This window comes from Lynx canadensis, chromosome B1 (assembly GCF_007474595.2).
Source record: "Lynx canadensis isolate LIC74 chromosome B1, mLynCan4.pri.v2, whole genome shotgun sequence".
In the NCBI taxonomy this organism is placed as follows: domain Eukaryota; kingdom Metazoa; phylum Chordata; class Mammalia; order Carnivora; family Felidae; genus Lynx; species Lynx canadensis.
In genome coordinates this window covers 127,103,057-127,115,179 of record NC_044306.2, presented here as the reverse complement: position 1 = coordinate 127,115,179, position 12,123 = coordinate 127,103,057, and the positions used below count along the sequence as shown (strand labels likewise).

Here is a 12,123-nt window from a genome sequence, read left to right as displayed (position 1 = left end):
AAAAATAATGATTAATATGGCCTTTTAGAGAGTAATAAAATTTTAAGACTCAAAGGGACCCTGAAGATTATTTCTCTGAACTTCATTCTTTTACAGATTGTAAAAGTGAGGACTTTTCATTTAGATGAAAAATAACTAGTGACAAAAGTAAAGAACTTTGAGCCTTAGAGAAAAAAAGATTGGATTTTTGAATACCTAAGTACAGAAAGATATAATTACCTTTGGATCTATTCATAAATGCTTTCAATTTTAGATTAGGTCATAACCTGCTTCTTTAAAATACTTTTGTATCCAAATCTGTTTTATTGTCTGTTAAATTCCATAAGGGAAAAAAGGCCCAGAGATCTTATGTGAGTGCACTATATTGCCACTTAGTAAACCTCTGAGCATTTAAGTGATTTCTAAAATGTTAGAAGGTGTAGATATGAATGTTGATGGCAGGGATCCCACCAGCAGGACCTTGTTGCTTCTGTGAGTCGCCTTGTTGGCAGTAATAAATAATAGGTTGAAATGACTCTTCAAGCTCACTCCTCATTTTTAATTTATCCTGTTTTGAAATAGTTGAAACAGTGGCTTGTCTAAAGCTGAATAACGTTAAGGCTTGCTTGCATTTTCCCCTACTCTATTATATAATTATTGCTATTTAAGAACCAAATATAAATATTCTTTTCATTGACCCACTATTAAATAATAAATATGTCAAGGACACAGTACACAGTACATGATTAAAAATAAAGTCGATTTTGGGGCGCCTGGGTGGCTCAGTCGGTTGGGCGTCTGTCCGACTTAGGCTCCGGTCATGATCTCACAGTCCGTGAGTTCGAGCCCCGCATCGGGCTCTGTGCTGACAGCTCGGAGCCTGGAGCCTGCTTCGGATTCTGTGTCTCCCTCTCTCTCTCTGACCCTCCCTGACTCATGCTCTGTCTCTCTCTGTCTCAAAAATAAATAAATGTTTAAAAAAAAATTAAAAAAAATAAAGTAGATTTTTCATCTTAAATGTTCATTGTACGTTTCAAAAATAATAAAACAGAAAGCAAAAATAAAAGTTCGTACGTAATTCTACCTTCCAAGATAACCACTACTAGTATTTGAACTCTCATTTTTAAAACACACATCTGTAAGGACACTTGTGATTTTTTTTTTATTTTTTTTTTCAACGTTTATTTATTTTTGGGACAGAGAGAGAGCATGAACGGGCGAGGGGCAGAGAGAGAGGGAGACACAGAATCGGAAACAGGCTCCAGGCTCCGAGCCATCAGCCCAGAGCCTGACGCGGGGCTCGAACTCACGGACCGCGAGATCGTGACCTGGCTGAAGTCGGACGCTTAACCGACTGCGCCACCCAGGCGCCCCTGGACACTTGTGATTTTACAGAAATAGAATTACAATACAATATTTTGTAAGCTGTTTTTTTTTTTTTTCACTTAAATATGTTTTCCATCTTGAGTTCCTGCTTAATAAGAATGAGCCAGTAGCAGTGGGAGTAGTTATAATAGTTATGGGGAAAAGGAGGAAAAAACCAAAGTCTAGACAATAACCAACACACAGAAAGCATTTGTGGATATTTTACCTGAACAGATCATGCGTGACTCTAGACCCACTTGTTCAAGCCATAATATCAATTTGGGTAGAGTCAGTTTCCTAAAAGTAGTACTATAGGGTTACTGCCTTAAAGAAATATCTAAATTAATAGATTCTAGCATGGTATTGCTTTGTTCCAATAAATAAAACTATATTTTTAATTACCAACTGTATTTAGTTGTTATATTTTTAGGATTAATATTAATCAAATAAAAAACAAGTTCTGACTTGTAACATTTGTTTTGAGAAGTTATGGTACTTTGGTTACCTAGACTGGTGGTTAGGGATACTATATTCTGAATAAAAATACCCTTCATGGAGATTGGAGTCACTGCTATTTGTATGCTGTTGTAAGCAAGTAATTACTGGATGGGTTAACAAACTGTCAAACCCTATCTGTTGTTGATTCATATTGTCTGATTATTAAATTCTGTGACATCCTATAATCATTAGTACCAACACGTGAAAAAACTTACTGTGGAGAAAATATGAACATCTAAATAGGAATTACATTCCCACCCCTCCCTACCTATCTTGGTTTCAGTTTTAACGCTAGGCCAGGATGTAATTTTAATACAGTCTTTCTGCCATGTGAAATAAATATGTATTATATTAATAAGATGAATGGCCATTACTTATTGCTCTCTCATCTGTTAAATTTGTATTGCTCTGGATTATCCCAGCACTTTGTTATCAGTTAAGCATTAAAGCTTCATTTACTAGGGAAGTTAATAGGAACAGGGATTAATTCATGTCAAGATCACATGACGGTAATTAACATAAGCATATTTGCTTGGTGTTCAAATGCTAAAGTAGCTTGAATAGACTGTGGTCAGTTCAGAGACCTAGTCAAAGCATAATTCTTATTCTTGGCCTCAGTGTCAGTATCACTTACCAAAGCAAGGACACGTTAGATCAAGTGACATTCTCTTGGACACCTGTTTTAAAAACAAGCTGCGGTTGCAGGCTTGATACTTCAATAGGGAATATTGTAACCTGCAAACTCTGGGAAGTTTAGGATTATTTTATAATTTATATCTCTTATTTTCCACAGAGTAATTTACATTATTTGTTTATAATTTGTATTGTTTTATTATGTATTTTTTTTAACGTTTATTTATTTTTGAGACAGAGAGAGACAGAGCATGAATGGGGGAGGGTCAGAGAGAGGGAGACACAGAATCTGAAACAGGCTCCAGGCTCTGAGCTGTCAGCACAGAGCCCGACGTGGGGCTCGAACTCATGGACCGCGAGATCATGACCTGAGCCGAAGTCGGCCGCTTAACCAACTGAGCCACCCAGGCACCCCCTATTATGTATTTTCTAATTCCCGCATTTTCAAAAAGTATTTAAATAAAAGCAAAGTAAGGCAAATTTTGTTTTATTTTAATTTCTTTAGCAAAGTTGATGGCCTCAGAAAACTTAATTATTGAATGTTAGCATTGAGCCTGTTATCTCTTATAGAACATATTTATCCAAAATCTCCATAAAATATTTTCTTTGGATGTAATTTAATGCCTGACATTTTTTTGGTTTGTTTGAACCTTGAAAAGAGTTATGAATGTTGCACCTAAATAGACATTACTTTGATTAGTTAGTGGCCTTTTATAGATGGATAAGAAATTCTTTTGATGCTTTGATTAAGTTTGTTATGGAACGTGGGCACCTGGGTGGCTGTCAGTTGAGTGTCCGACTTCAGCTCAGGTCATGATCTTGCGGTTTGTGAGTTTGAGCCCCGCATCGGGCTCTGTGCTGACATCTCAGAGCCTGGAGCCTGCTTCAGATTCTGTGTCTCCCTCTCTCTCTCTCTGCCCCTCCCCGCTCATGCTGTCTCTCTCTCGCGCTCTCTCTCTCTCTCTCTCTCAAAAATAAATAAACATTAAATTAAAAAAGAGAAGTTTGCTATGGAACATTTCCAATCCACTTATGATAGAAGTACCATTTCTTTGATTCTTACACTTATGACTTGATTGACAGTTGAGTGCTGGTATAATAGGGAAGCAGAAAATCAGGTTAATGTAGCCAAAACCACATTTTATTTTTCCTAATAGGATAGGTTTATGAAAAGTCTAGCTTATTTCTTTACTGATCTACCCAGTGGCATTAAAATCTGTTCACTGCTTGTATTACATACAGGGAGTTAACTAAACCATTCACTTTAAGCTTAGTATCTTTGTGAAAGTATACAGGATTTATAGGGCTTGAATTTCTTCCTAGCTGTGGAATGCTTAAAAGAAATAGCCACAGTGCTATTGTTCTGTGTTTGCCTGCGGCACAGCACCAGAACAATCACATTCTGGCAACCCATTGTTTATTCCAGTGAGAGAGAGGACTTTAACATTTGTTTCTTGCTCAGTGATTTTCAAACTTTCCTCATGCTGAGCCATCTCAGCTACCCCAGGGAGAGGTTTTTGCTTGTTTCACCAAGCATTTCAGTTTCTCAGCATTCCCTTATTAATAGATTTTATTTATTCTCCCTTTCTGTTAAAACTTCACTTGAAAATAAAAAAGTTTGGTGTAATATGTTAGCTCTTGAGTTTAAGGGAACAACCAAAGACATTAGGCCAAGATTTATGAGCAAGACATATAGACCAAGATTTCAGATTTATTGTAGTGGAAAGTTTGAAAAAACACAAATGTTCAGCATCTAATATTATGGTGCCATTAAGATCCTCTTTTTGGATAATAATTGTTTAATGTGTTCTTGGCATATGTCAAATGTTGTGCTAAGAATTTTACCTGAATTCTCATTCTTTATAAACTTGCGAGACAATTAGTAAAATTGTCTCAGTTCATAGATGAGAAAACCTAGACACAGAGAAGATACATACTTGCCTGAAGTCACACAGATAGTAAGTAAATGGTAGAATCTGAATTTGAGCCCAGATCTAACTTTAAATTTTATTCATGTTTTAACTACTACTTAGGAAAATGTTTAGGTGCACCTGGGTGGCTCAGTTGGTTAGGCATCCAGTTCTTGATTTTGGCTCGGGTCATGATCTCATGGTTGTGGGATCGAAGCCCTGCATGGGGCTTTGTGTTGTGTGGAGACTGCTTATGATTCTCTCTCTCCCTGTCTTCTTGTCCCTGTCCTGCTCGTGCATGCACATGTGTTCTCTCAAAATAAATACATAAACATTAAAAAAATGTGTTAAAGAAAGGAAAATGTTTATAGTATCATATTAAAATTAAAACATAAATCTATTTTTGATTTTAAGTATGATGCTAATTTTGTGTAAAGAAAACATACATCAAGATATATTAATATATATAAATGCATAACTATTATGAATATATACATAGTCATCTTTGTTACTGTATGTAATTAGGAGAAAAACATCTTAAGCAGACCTGCAATAACTTGAGTGCTTTTCTTCATAATGTGTGAGTATATAAGTGAGAAAGAAGGGAGTAAATAATAGATTGAATAATTAGAAGTTCCTACCTCCCCACCAAAATGACTTTGTACTATATGCATGCATCCTTAGACTCCTATAGATGACCCAGGGTTCACTTTTCCAGTTTCTCATCTAATGTAGAAATGTAGTCATTCTATAAGCAACACTCATTAAATATTTTGTGTGCTACCCCATTTAGGCACCAGTGATACAGAAATCAAAGACATGTTCCCTTCCCTTAAGGAAGTGACTATTACATACTGAATTATGCCCCCCTAAATTCATATGTTGAAGCCCTAACTTCCAGTACCTCAGAATGTGACTATATTTGAAGATGGGGTCTTTAAAGAGGTAAAATGAGGTCATTAGGGTGGGCCCTAATCCATTATGATTGGGGTTCTTGTAAGAAGATTTGGACATACACGGAAGGAAGACCATGTGAAGACACATGGAGAAGATGGCCATCCATAAGCCAAAGAGAGAGGCCTTAGAAGAGAGTAACCCAGCCAACATCTTGATTGTGTATCTAACATTAGTTAGATCTGGACTCAAATTTAGGTTTTACCATTTATTATCTATGTGACTTCCAACCTCCCAAATTGTGAAAAAATAAATTCCTGCTGTTTAAGTCACCCAGTCTGTGGTACTGTGTTAAGGCAGCCCTAGCAAAATAATCCAGTTATACTTTAGTAAAAAATACAGACCAGCAAATCAACAACCATATCAGTTGTTGGTAAGTTTAATAGAGATACATCCAGAATCCTACTTGTGCAAAAGAAGTGAGAATTCTCTAGTTTCAACAAACCAATTTCTTTTATTTGAAAGGAATGGCAAACAATAAGGCTCAATAGCCTACTTATAAAATCAGTAGTTTTATACAACAAATATCCACTGAAAACTTTCAAAGTGTTGGCTGTTGTTAGAGTAGTAATCATATTACAATGTATAAACATGCCAAACCAAAACACTGTACATCATAAACTTACACATTGTATGCAATTATATCTTAAGTTTAAAAAATAAATAAGTTAAAAAGAAAACATGCACTAGTTGCCATACTGGCACTATAGTATATAAAGATTAAGAGACATTTCCTGTTTTGATACATTTTATCATCTGATAGAGAAGCCAAAACCCTGGCACAGATAACCGTAATGTAATAATGTAAGCATTAGGAGAGGTACATCATACCCTTATAGTAATACAAGAAATATATATGTACTGCCCTAATATCCATAGTAAGGAGTTCTGAATCATAGTACTTAGGAAAATCGTGAGATATCCAAAAGGTTCTAAATTGTCACAGTTGTAAAATTGAAAATTAATCTTGCCTCATGAAAATATATTAATAATGGAAATCCATGTTGGTGATTTCATTATCTGTATGATCCTTCTAATATTGAAGTCTGTCAGTTCTCTGACATCTTCTACTTCAGTGATTCCTCTAGTTAACTTCAGCCACCAGTTTTCAGTCATATCCTCTACCATTAACTACATTTCCTCCATAATCTCATTTCTGAGCACCTCATTCAAGAACAGCAGCCTAGGGGCGCCTGGGTGGCGCAGTCGGTTAAGCGTCCGACTTCAGCCAGGTCACGATCTCGCGGCCCGGGAGTTCGAGCCCCGCGTCGGGCTCTGGGCTGATGGCTCGGAGCCTGGAGCCTGTTTCCGATACTGTGACTCCCTCTCTCTCTGCCCCTCCCCCGTTCATGCTCTGTCTCTCTCTGTCCCAAAAATAAATAAACGTTGAAAAAAAAAAATTAAAAAAAAAAAAAAAAAGAACAGCAGCCTATATTTCCACTCTCCCCCGTTACCTCAATTCTAGCAATCCTTTGACCACTCCCTGCCTCCCAGCAACTTCTGATCCATTGTTTCAAATACCTTCTCACTGTTCCCTTGGGTCCCAGTATCCTCACTGCCCTTCTTATCCAGTCTGAATTCTGTAGGCACTCATTAGTCAGTATCCCTTGCATACATCCTCAGTTCCTTTGCCCATCTCTCACTTCATCATATTCACTTAACTGAAACCACTAGGCTGGAAAAACCAAGCCTTGGTTTACTCTGTGCCCACACTTGAAGGTGGATGTGGCTGGAAGGAAACCCATTCTAACCATACTAACCAGTGACACTTTAAATTCATGGCTATTAATCTCAGGTGTGGGTTTTTTTTTTTTTTTTTAATTTTATTTTAGAGAGAGAGCGAGAGAGAGAAAATCTCAAGCAGGCTCCATGCTCAGAGTAGAGCTCCATGAGGGGCTTGATCCTGCCACCCTGGGATCATGACCTGAGCCAAAATCAAGAGTCGGATGCTCAACTGACTCAGCCATCTAGGTGTCACTCAGATATGTTCTTAATAGTGACAAAAATCTGCTGTCTTTCTCTAGTATGTTTACTTCTCCATCTCCCAGAAAGCCAGTTTTATGTTTTCTTTTTTCTCCTTAGACCTGTAATAACTTATTTCCCATTTTCACTGTCAGCTGATGAGCTTAATTCCTCTTTCCCTCTTTTATATAGGAAAGGCAACAGAGATGTAGGACTATCTAGGAAAAAAAAAAAATAACAAAATGGTGCTCGTATTCCTAACTGACCAGAAATTACACATGAAATGTAAATAGACTAAGCACTCTAATTAAAAGAATTATAGAATAGATAAAATCATGGTCTGGTTACATGCTGCCTATAACAGACACGCTTCGCGCTAAAAGATACCAAGAGATTGAAAATAAAAGTGTACAAGTGTACAAAAGATACATCATGCAAACTTTATAACCAAAAGACAGCTGGAGTGACATTATATACTAATATTAAATAAAACAGCCATTAAGAAAAAAGGTGTTGAAAGAGAAAAGAAGGACATTTTATAATGATAAAAAATTAAATCCATCAAGAAGATACAACAATTATAAATATATATTCACCTAATAACAGAGCCCAAAAATACACGAAACAAAAACTGGCAGAATAGATGGGAGCAATATAGACAATTCAACAATAATAATTGGAAACTTCAGTACCCTAGTTTCAATAATGGGTATAACACTGCACAGAAAGTTGACAAGAAGCCTTGGACAACACTATGACTAAACTTAACAGACATCTATAGAACATCCTGTCTAATAACAGGAGAGTACAAATTCTGAAGCGCACATGGAACGTTCTCCAGGATAGACCACATGTGTTAAACCATAAAACAAGTTTCAATACATGTAAAAGGACTGATGGTCATACAAAGTATGTTGTCTGAGCAGAATGGAGTGAAATGAGAAATACCTAACCAACAATTTTGGGAAATGCACAAATATGTGGAAATTAACACACTCCTAAACAATCTCTGATGAACTCCATGTCAACTCATTAGGGAACTCACATGACATCTGCATAATCCTTTTCACCAGGTAAAATAAACTAGTCACAGGAGTGATGTTCCATCATATTCGCAGGTTCCACCCACACTCTAGACCAGGGGATCATACAGGCCATGTACACCAGAAGACTGGTGTCTTGGGGGCCATATTGGAATACTGCCTACCATGCTCTGTCTCCCAGTTTTGCTCTTCTTAGTGGTAGGTCTGTTTGCTCAGTTGCCCAGATCTCACGTGATCTATCAGCACATCCTTTTAACTCTTAACTTTTAAATAGACCCAGAATCTGAACCTTTCTCACTGTTTGTACTACTACTAATACCCTGATCCAAGCCATGGTTACTTCTCACCTGGGATAATGAAGTTGTTTTCCAATTAGTACCTTTCTGCTTTTGCCCTTGCCCTTTACCTGTCTGTTCTCAACACAGTAGCTAGAGTAATCCTGATAAAACATAAATCAGATCATGTCACTCTTTTGCTGGAAACCCCATAATGGTTGGTAGAAGCCAGAATCCTTACAGTGGCCTAAAGGCCCTACACAGTCACTCCCATCCCACCGCCACCTCATTATCTCTCTGTCCTTATTACCTGGCAATTTCCCCCTTGTTTCCTCTACTGCAGGCACATTGGCCTTCTTGCTGTTTCTCAGACTCCCCAGGCCTCTTCATCAGGCCCGTGCACTTGGCGTTACCTTTGCCTGGATTCTCTTTCCCTGGATATTTGCATGGCTCACCTTTGCCTCCGTCAGATCTTTACTAAAACAGGTGTCCCTGGCCACCTGTTTAATCCCCCCCCCCCCAATATATACAGTCTCCCTATCTTCCCTCCCTGCTTCATTGTCCTCCTCTTGTTAAAATCTAACTTTTTTTTTTTAACATTATTTGGTTTTTTGTCCCCATGCTAGGAAGTAAGTTCCGTGTGAGCAGGGCCTTTCCTGGCTTTGTTTCTTGCCATATTTTCTGCTGTTCAGTTAATGACTGAACTTTTAAAAAGTATTTGGAGGAATGTATGATAATAGTTTCTCCCAGTTGAATTTATACCTCACTTGTCTTAATATATAGAATCACATTTTCCTGCTTCGTGGATTTTATAATAACCAATATAAATAATTGAGTATAATTGTCTCCAATAGACTTAAAGAATTATCAGTTAATATTACCTTTTTTAGAACTTGTCCTTTTTATTCACTGTTATTTTCAGGCTCATTTTACCTGTGCATATATTTTTAGGCAGTGAGTCATTTATGTCTTTAAAATAAAAAGGTACAGTTGGCCTCACAACCTTTTAAAAGCAGTATTTTAATGGGCTTACAAATTAAAGATGATACTCAGTAAAAATAGAAATATATTATTTAATGCTCCAAATTGGAAAGTTTGGGCACAGTTTACTGGAAATGCCGCACTTCTAATTTTAGGAAGGATTGTTACTATTGCTAATTGTGAGTATTGTAAGTATTGAAAGGGAGTGTGTTTCACTGTCATGTTCGAGTGTATTTCATTCTCTTTTACTCTCCCTGCATATGTCTTTGTATTTGTGAATGTGTGTGTGTGGTTTTTTCCAGTGATCTTTTCTGTTTCAGAAAACTCTTCCTATGGTTCCATTGTTCTTGGACGCCTTGCTCATGCCAAGCCCTTTCCAAAATTTGATCGTATTAATAATATAAAATTGGTGTATACATTTTTATTATATCTAATTAAGTAGAATATCAGATGCCATTTTTGTCTTTGAGCACAAGTTGTTTTTTCATGTAGCTTTGTTTTTACCTTTTGTTGATTAACTTCTTTTGATTTTCTTAGCTTTTTTAAATTTTTAACTTCTATTGATGCAGTAACTTTGGGTCAAATATAATTTCTAATCTCCAGTAGCTAGGCCTTAGAATGCCAGCTTTACAGTTATCATCCACATGATCTTAGGAATGTTAGGTAGCTTCTGATATTTTCTTCATCTATTTATAGAGCTAATTTCTATCACTGAGAGTTATTGTTCAAGTTAAATTACAAAGGGAGGCAAGAAGGGAGCATTTGATTTTGAAGCTGAATCCCTGTTAGGTTATGCCTGTTGAAATTTGCAACCCCTTTCACCCTCTCACCATGTAAGCTTTTCTTTTCCTGTTCCTTTTGACATCTTTCCCCCACCTTTCCTTTCTCTCTCTCTCTCTCTCTCTCTCTCTCTCTCTCTCTCTCTCTGTGTGTGTCTCTCTTTTCTTTTTGGTATAAGTCTCACAGAAGATCAAGAGGGTAAAAAGTTTCATGAGCTAGGTTAACTCTTTGTCAGCCAGTCAGTGTATTTAACTCTTTCCTGTCTCTTCCTTTGTCAGTCAAGGGGTACTTGGGAAAGACAGTGGCGTGGAGGACTGGAAGAGAGGTAGCTGCATATTTAATTCCACTTTGCTGTTACCCAAGCCTGTCTGTCCAGGTCACAGATGGAAACCCAATCTACCTGGAACAAGAAGAACTTCTTCAGTGTTAAGCCTGTGTTAATGAATTTGTTAAATTAGTCTCTGCCAACACAGAAAAGAGTACTTTGTTATATATAAGAGATGTTATTGTTTCATCTATACATAACTTCAAGAACATGGTGGGAAAAGTGCTCTTTCAGCTGGGCCAGGGAATACCCGGTTGGGGCAGTAGCACACTGAGCATGTTTAAGAAAGGAGCTCTGGCAGGAACAAAAGTTATATTCAGCTCAGTTTTTAAAGGTGCAGAGGGTGTTTCTTTACTGTTGTTAAGACATTTCACTATTTAGATTTGATAAGAAAGTAAGGAGGTATCTTAAAATTATTCTTTCAATCAATGATAGGTTTTTTTAAAATTTTTTTTAATGTTTATTTTTGAGAAGAGAGAGAACAGGGAAGGGCCAGAGAGAGAGGGAGACACAGAATCCAAAGCAGGCACAGAGCCCGACGCAGGGCTCCAACTCACAAGCCATGAAATCATGACCTGAGCCAAAGTCGGACGTTCAGCTGACTGAGCCACCCAGGTGTCCCTCAACTGATGATAGTTTTAATCAATTTAATTAATTTATTTGTACTAGGCACTATTCTATAAACCTTTTAAAAACATTTTTAAGAATACATGAAATATAAGAAAATCTTCTAAATTATAAAAGGAAGCAAAAGAATAATGAAAATCATGAATGGGACCATTAAAAATGAAGACTGGTCAAAAATGTGCTCATTGAGACTTGACAAAACCTATAATAATGACCTTACATACTTGCCTAGGGTTTGACTAAATTTGGCTTTAAGCCTTCTAGTGGTCAACAAAGAAAGTTAATTTTTAAATTTACTGTACGATGAGTAAAAACCCTATTGCTCAGAAGAAGCAAAACTGTTCTTACTACAAAAACCTGAAGGACTTTCTCCAGAGAGTCCACATGGAAATGACCCTGTATGATCTCTAACAGATAACACTCTCAATAGCAACTTAGAGGAGGAGCAAGGGTGACTGTCACAGGGCTGTTTCCTAGGACAAGTGTCAGTGTAGACTGATGGTGTCAGGCTGAGCACCAGTCATTAAAGGAATCATTCTGTGGAATGAATCAGGTCCAATATGCCATGAATCGCAGAACGTCCTTCTCTGCTGGTCTGACTTGGTTTCAACACCTATTTTAGGAAATCTAAAAATGGAGTGTGTACTCCTCAATCAGTTGTTCTTTTCTCAGATGAATTTTGTTAAATATTTGCTGGCACTGATAGCCATGTTTGTGGAGAAAAGCTCTCAAGTGCATCCATACAGAATGTGGAGTTTGATTAGATTGACTTTTGCAAACTGGAAAGCTGA

The 12,123-nt window shown here is 37.2% G+C and overlaps 1 protein-coding gene across 3 annotated transcripts in view; it reads left to right on the top strand.

The window, feature by feature from the left end:
• The window catches only part of PDLIM5 (PDZ and LIM domain 5), a 223,228-nt gene that overhangs the window by 198,476 nt on the left and 12,629 nt on the right, over window positions 1-12,123 (top strand). The window lies entirely within an intron of this gene.